Raw genomic sequence first — 7572 nt, 5'->3', positions numbered from 1 at the left:
TACACTCCAGGAGGCCTACCAGAGTAGCATAATGGCTAACCAGTACTTTTTTTTAACTTTTAAGGCTTTGGGGGTGTGTGAGTGCCCCCATGCCATCCTATAAAGTTACCAGGATGGCATGGGTATGCCCCACCAGGAAAGCTCAGTTTTTGGAAGCAGGCGTGGGGACTTAAATCCATGCCGAAGTGGGTTTAAGCCCTGTCTGAAAGCATCCTTACTTGAGGGAAGGGGAAGCAGAGGGAACACAATGCATACCATGAAGTACCAGATATTCTGAACAATTGGGGGAAGGAAATATTGCTGATATTCACTTGAAAATTTAGGCTCATTTATTCCCCCCCCCCCCCCCCCCCACACACACCTTTAACTGAACTGAAACCAGCTGCTTCTCTGTTGTCCAAATCACATTATCCATCCATTCCCCAATGATAGGTGACAATAGCAGGAGTCCTTCTGTGTGCAAAGTATCTTGGCCTCTTTGTTAGCTGAACCATATGAATATATCCCATAATTTAGTGAACAGGGTGGGACCATTCTGACTCTGTGCCAGAAAACACACAGTGGGGGCCCATATCTCCTCCTGGAGTCAACCTGAGTGAAAACAAGTCTTCTTCAGTCATTCTCTTGAGCCAAAAAGATCAAACTACGCAGCTTGAAAATTAATTGCCTGCCCTTTTGTGCCCCTCCCAAACAAACCACTTCCTGGATTTGTCTAACAAAAGTTTTGTAACTACCATCAAAAATTACCAGTACTTCGTTTCTTAAACAACTGATTACCTTATTTCCACAACTCTTAACTCTACATTTCTCCATGACTCCTTATGTAAAATTTTACCTTGATAACCGCTTGGACATTTTGAAATTTGTCCCATGGCCAGCAGTCAGTCACACCACTGCCCATTCCAGATTCTCTGGAATCTTCTTAACCCCACTGGAAACAAAAAGTAAAAGTTTAGAGAACCGCTACAGAAAGCCCTTCGGAAGTCCCACAGGATGAAGCCATCTTACAAGAACTGCAAATCCCTTAAGAGTGAAGGTCTTGTGGGATGTCAGCATAGTAGATTTTATAAAGATTGCATATTACAGACATTGAGAGCTCAGGATCCCCACTATTTGGCTGGGCAGTTGCTTAGTTCCATATGGGCACCAATAGTTTGCAGAAACTACACCCCATGAATGAGGTGAGCTCAAAACTGGCACATCTACAAACTAGTAGGTATTTGGGCTTAGTGGCAAACCACCCCTTTAAAAGGACCTATCCAATTAATAGGGTCACCACATGTTAACAGGCAACTGAAATCACAGATACACACAGAGAGAGATCGGCTTGATCTTTATGAATAGTCACAATCTAATTTAGGGTGCCACCCCCTTGAGTTTGCTTACAAGAGAAAAATGCTGGAGAAGGAAGTATAAACAGGAGAAAATATTTGAAACTTTTGCTATTATCCAAAAAAGGGCAAAACAAAAACCAACAACCCCAAAACCCCACAGTATTCAGCAGAAGCCAATAAGTAAATAAATGTGTGTTATGGGAAGAACCAGCAAGCCATTCGGCGTGAATACAAGATTTTTTGCTCGTGTAGACAAGTCCTAGGCTTGCTGTGGTCCATCCTGGTGCAGGATGTTGGTGTATAGGCATTCCACATCCACATTGACTAAGGCCTCTTCCACACAACTGTATAAAATCCCACTGGGTTATATGGCAGTGTGAACTCAGATAACCCAGTTCAAAGCAGATTTTGTGGATTATTTGCCTTGATATTCTGGGTTATATGGCTGTGTGGAAGGGCCCTAAAAGGGATAAACTGTTGAATTGAACTATTTTCACAAATTCAAATCCATTAGCAGAGTTATGAACAAAGACAATAGATCCATGGCATACTGCATATATCAGTACAAAAGGCCTCACTATTGCACATATAACAAAAGGAAGAGTTTTGAATCCCAGAAAACTGATTTTTGGAAAACCAATGTACTGATAATTTCCCCAGTCTGCTCCCAGCTACCTCTATATCTTTAAACATCCCACTAAAGCTAAATTAAAGTAGGGCCTATGGAAAACAGTTCTCCTTACATCACTGGAAAGCTATTGTTTGGTTTTGATGCTATATTCTGGGACCCATCTACATGGTTGCAGCGTTCCTCATTCACACTCCTTTTACCTCAAAAATCAACTCATGATTAGGATGTTCAGGGTCTAATTGCCAGTCTATTGCAAATCAGTCAGACACCTTCCAGTAAACCCTTATCTTTCTTCTGCAGGCAAAAGAAATTATTGCTGCCTTGTTGCTAATGAGCCATAATGTAATTATCAGTTCAGGTCAGTGATAAAGTAATAACTTTTATCACATTAGATTAGATGGTTAGCCAGGTACATGTAATGTGAGTAGGCAGCTCTATAATATTTTTTCCAGGCTGGCTCTACAGAACTGAAAAGATGATGGGCCTTAATTTGAGCGGATGTGAATGCTGATGATGCAAATCCACTTAGCTGTCCGCTCAAACTCAGAGGAATTTACTTCTGAATAGATAGATATGTATAAAATTATTCTGCTAGAGTTCTGCGAAGTGAAGCATGGGGTCCAGATTAGACATAGTATTCCTAGGGTTATTACTAAGGTGAAAGGGCTTTTGTTTTACCAAAGAAATGACAGAGAAGAGGTAGAGGGTCAATTGAATAATCCTTATGACAATCAGATTTTTCAAACTGAGCATTCATTTAGCCACAGGAGCTGCTGTCCTGCTTTTAAGATGGCAATAGTTAATTTGATTTGTTTCATCAACAGTGACAAACAAACACCCATACTGCAGCTGCTAATTCAATTTTTAAAAGGTAAGAGACCCATGCTGAATGGTTCAGTATTCTTGAAAATTGAATTGGATGCTTGAAAATATTTCTAATATTGTTTGACACAGTCGCTTTTCCTTGGATTGACTATTACATCGTCTAATGCCCTCAGTTTCCCCTTCCTGGAGCATTCTGAACTTACGTTGACACAACCCATGCCTACTAATTTATCCTCTCAGTAGGCTTGACAGCTACAAATCCAATTTTCCCCCTCAGATGTCTGCTATAACATGCCAGGCTTTCACTGAGCCATGTCAGTATCTCTGCATGGTATCTTAACAGCCCTGTCTTCTTTGGTGTTGTTCTCTTGTTATCTCTTGGCTCAGTGCCCTCATTGGGATTTTGGCTGTGAGTACAGTTGCATTGAATGGCTAAAAATGACTAAAGCAAGTGCTTATTCAATGAGGATTTAGGGGTTCAAAGTCAATATGCTTGGGTTCTGTGACAAAGATTCAAGCCAGCTATTGATGGAACCATGGGTATAAAGGAGAAGGGAGCAAGGACATGGGAAGCGGAAAAGATTAAAAAGCAGGTAGTTTGAAATCATACTCACTCGATACAGCAGTGGTTCTCAACCTGTGGGTCATCAGATGTTTTGGCCTTCAACTCCCAGAAATCCTAACATCTGGCAAACTGGCTGGGATTTCTGGGAGTTGTACCCAAAACACCTGGAGACCCACAGATTGAGAACCACTGTGATACAAGTTTCTGGCATCATAAGGCTGCTATCTGTTTTGGAAGGCAAAACAGAATAGGAGCCAAGGATTCCTGCATTTTTCATGATTTAGGCCATGTCTACACAGCCCAAATAATGTGGACTCACTTCTCAGCAGCTGCAGGATGTACAGACGATGCACAGCTGGATTCACAGCAGAAGAGCTGCATTTAGACATTCATGCAACTCAAGAGCTAACATGATTCACTTCAGAGTTCCAGTTAACTCTGAGATGATCCTGGGGTTTCAGAGGTGTGACAGCTGAACACGGCTGAATCCAGCCCAATTCCCTGTCCACACCTCCGACAGACCCACAAGTGATTGCCTTCCAGGCCCCATCTACACTGCCATATAAAATCCAGATTATCTGCCTTGAAGTGGATTATATGGCAGTGTAGATCAAGGTTTTCTGGTGGCATCCCTCCTGGTGAAGTCACACTAAGGTGCCCAGCTATGTGACCAGAAAATGTGACATCCCCTCTGGAAGAGAGCTACTTGTGGTTGACAAAACAGTAGCAGCAGCTGCAGCAGCAGTGGTGGAGCCTCCGGTGGCCAAGGGGGTAAAAGCCTTGTGACTTGAAGGTTGGGTTGCTGACCTGAAGGCTGCCAGGTTCGAATCCCACCCGGGGAGAGCGCGGATGAGTTCCCTCTATCAGCTCCAGCTCCATGCGGGGACATGAGAGAAGCCTCCCACAAGGATGGTAAAACATCAAAACATCCGGGCGTCCCCTGGGCAACGTCCTTGCGGATGGCCAATTCTCTCACTCCAGAAGCAACTCCAGTTGCTCCTGACACGAAAAAAAAAAAAAGCAGCAGTGGTTCCAATGTACGCACAGGCTGGATGGCTATGCGGCTGGCCAGAGGGCTCTGGGTATGCTCCCAAGCTTCATTAGGAATAATTTATCCTGGATTAATCAGGTGCGTGTCAATACCACCATAAAAATATTTGACTTGCTAGAGTAAAGGTATGCAGTATTTTAATAAGTATTCATCAAAGGCTTGGATTTATTCCATCATCACAATAACACGACAAAATAGTAGTCAAGGAAAGCCTCACATAAAGTACACCTATTGTTGCTGCAGATTTTTGTATCCCCAGGCAACTATACTACTCCAAGGCATACTGTTTTCAAAAATGGATTTTCTCTATAGATGTTGTGGCTAATAGCCATTAACAGACAATCAACTTGCTTCTTTTGAAGCTGTATACATTTTTGACCACCACATCTTATGGCAGTGGTTTCCCATATGGTTGTTTTTGTCCATTTTAAACCTACTGTTAATCTGGTTTATGTGGGAGGCTTTATCTTTCCACACCATTTTCTTGTTGCTATGTGCCTTCAAGATAAGTCCAATTAATGGAGACCTTATCACAGGTTTTTCTGGGCAAGATGTATTCAGAGATTTCCCATTGCCCTCCTCTGAGACTGTGAGGATGTGAATTACTTAGGATCACCCAAAGAGGTTTCCATGCAGAACAAGGATTTGAACCTTGACCATGTAGAGTTCTAGTCCAATAGCCAATCTACTACAATACACTGAGGTCCCTTCTACACTGCCATATAAAATCCAGATTATCTGCTTTGAATCTGATTATATGGCAGTGTAGACTCATGTAATCCAGTTCAAAGCAGAAAATCTGGATTATCTGCTTTGATAATATGAATTATATGGCAGTGTAGAAGGGGTCTGGTTCTACACAATGTGGTACATACATACCCTTAGAAAGGTTATACATTCAGAAACATGTATAATCTTTCAAATGTCTACAATACATGGTTTTCTGGAAGCTCTGTAAAATCATTTCATTTCATGTTTCTCTTTGGGTGAAGCCTCTTTTCTTCAGAATGCAGATTAACTGCACTGAACTGGATTATATGACAGTGTAGACTGTTGCTGAATCTAGAGTATCATATAATCTGAATTATCAAAGCAAATAATCAAGATTATCGCTTTGATTATCTGTGTATTAGTCTACACTGCCATATAATCTAGTTCAAAGTAGACAATATTGATTTTATATGGAATAGTAGATGGGCCTGAGGCTGGATCTGCACTGCCCTATATCCCAGGATCTGATTCCAGATTATCTGCTTTGATCTGGATTATATGAATCTACACTGTCAGATAATTTGGAACAAGAATTTTTGTCTTGGAAACAGAGTCCAGAGTGGTGCCATAGATTGTCAATGCACAATGTTTGCAGACAGACTGTTCTGACATCACAGAAGCAGTGTTTTCTGATGAAAAGAAGCCTGCTTTCTTGACACCCTGTTTTGTCAGTGTTGCTAAAAACAGATTCAAGGTCAAAGTCTCATGCTGGCTGTACAAATGTCTTTGAGGCTGCAATAGTGATGCAAAAATAACTGGTGTGTTTTCAAGCTGTTCAAGAGAAACTTTGTATGATTTACACGTTTTAGTGGATGAAAAGAGCAGAACTCTTACATGGCCTGGCCTGGTACGTTCAATGATTTTCCAAGAGTGTGTTTTTTGTTTTGTTTTGTGTATGTTCATAAAAGCTTCTTTCTTTCTTTCTTTCTTTCTTTCTTTCTTTCTTTCTTTCTTTCTTTCTTTCTTTCTTTCTTTCTTTCTTTCTTTCTTTCTTTCTTTGCACTGGGAACCCAATATCTTCCCCTTGTAATTGACAGGGCTAGTTTTTTTTAATTAAAAATAAACCCACTCAACCACAGATAGACTGCTTCTTAATAAGGTTTAAACATTTGAGTGCTCCAGGAAGACTTTCTTTCATTACAGTTATTAGCATCTGCCTTCACTCCCATCCCTGAAAAACCAAACAAAGCTTCCATTTTTCGTTTTTTCATAGAAGGTTAAGTAGGACACTGCAATTGCATTGGCAGAGTGGGATGACAGGTAAACCTTTGACGTTATTTATTGACAGATTGCAGTCTTGCCCACACAGGTAGTTTCAGCCCCATTGATTTCAGTATCATTTATGGAATCTACAAAAATGCAGGATCAGATCCCATCTTCTTGAAGCTTCCTTGAAGCAGATAGGTTCTGCAATCTATCTGTTTTTTCTGCAATTTTATCATGTTTTGACAAAAAGTTGACAAAAACACATATTAAAATATGTTTGGTCTAGTCATCTGAATATTACTGAATCATATCCTCTGACTGTAGAAGTTTGGAAGGAACAGTCCTAATTAATTCTTCTCCATTCAATTTTTCAGCCCCTTTTAATGTGTCCAAATTTCTCTCTCAACCATAATAATAATAATAATAATAATAATAATAATAATAATAATAATAATAATAATAATAATAATAATACAATGTTATTAAGACTATAAGAATAAAGTTCTTCTTCTTCTTCTTCTTCTTCTTCTTCTTCTTCTTATTATTATTATTATTATTATTATTATTTCTCTCCTGTCCACTCAATTTCCCCCCATTTTTCTTAGCTTACTTCAAATGCTGCAAAATCCACTGCAGTGTTTCCTGGCTAGTGTGCTCTTCCTGTAATAACTTTTGCCATCTTGACCCCAATCTGATGGTGTTTGACCATACATGTTCTGATTTTCATTTGTAAAATGTTGGAAGGTGTGCTGAGGCACTCTTTCCCCTATCACCTTAACTATTATTATAGGCCCTTCCATGCAGGGCCCTGTCAGACTTTTACCTGAGGTGTCCAAATAATGCCTCTGCTTTCTCTTGAATTAATTAGATACTCCATTAGAGCTGGGCCCTCCTGAAAAGTCCAGTGTCTAATGGGGCATGGGCCCCATGGAGACTGACCCTCGGGTACTCCCGGAGATCATTTCCCCACCCATCATACACCTTTCGGGCTGCTGGAGCCCAAAAATGAGAGCTGGCACCGACCCCCTTCCCACCCCCACCCCCTTCCCACCCCCACCCCCAAAAGCCTTAAAATTTTAAAAAACCTTACCGGGTCCCCATGAGACTGCTCCAGCAGCCCTCCTGGCACGTAACAATGATGCACCAGAAGGGCTGCCAGAGCAGCCTCATGGAAGCCTGGTAAGGTTTT

Source organism: Anolis carolinensis, chromosome 2 (genome assembly GCF_035594765.1).
Source record: "Anolis carolinensis isolate JA03-04 chromosome 2, rAnoCar3.1.pri, whole genome shotgun sequence".
Lineage (NCBI taxonomy): Eukaryota > Metazoa > Chordata > Lepidosauria > Squamata > Dactyloidae > Anolis > Anolis carolinensis.
Note: the sequence above shows the minus strand (reverse complement) of the source record.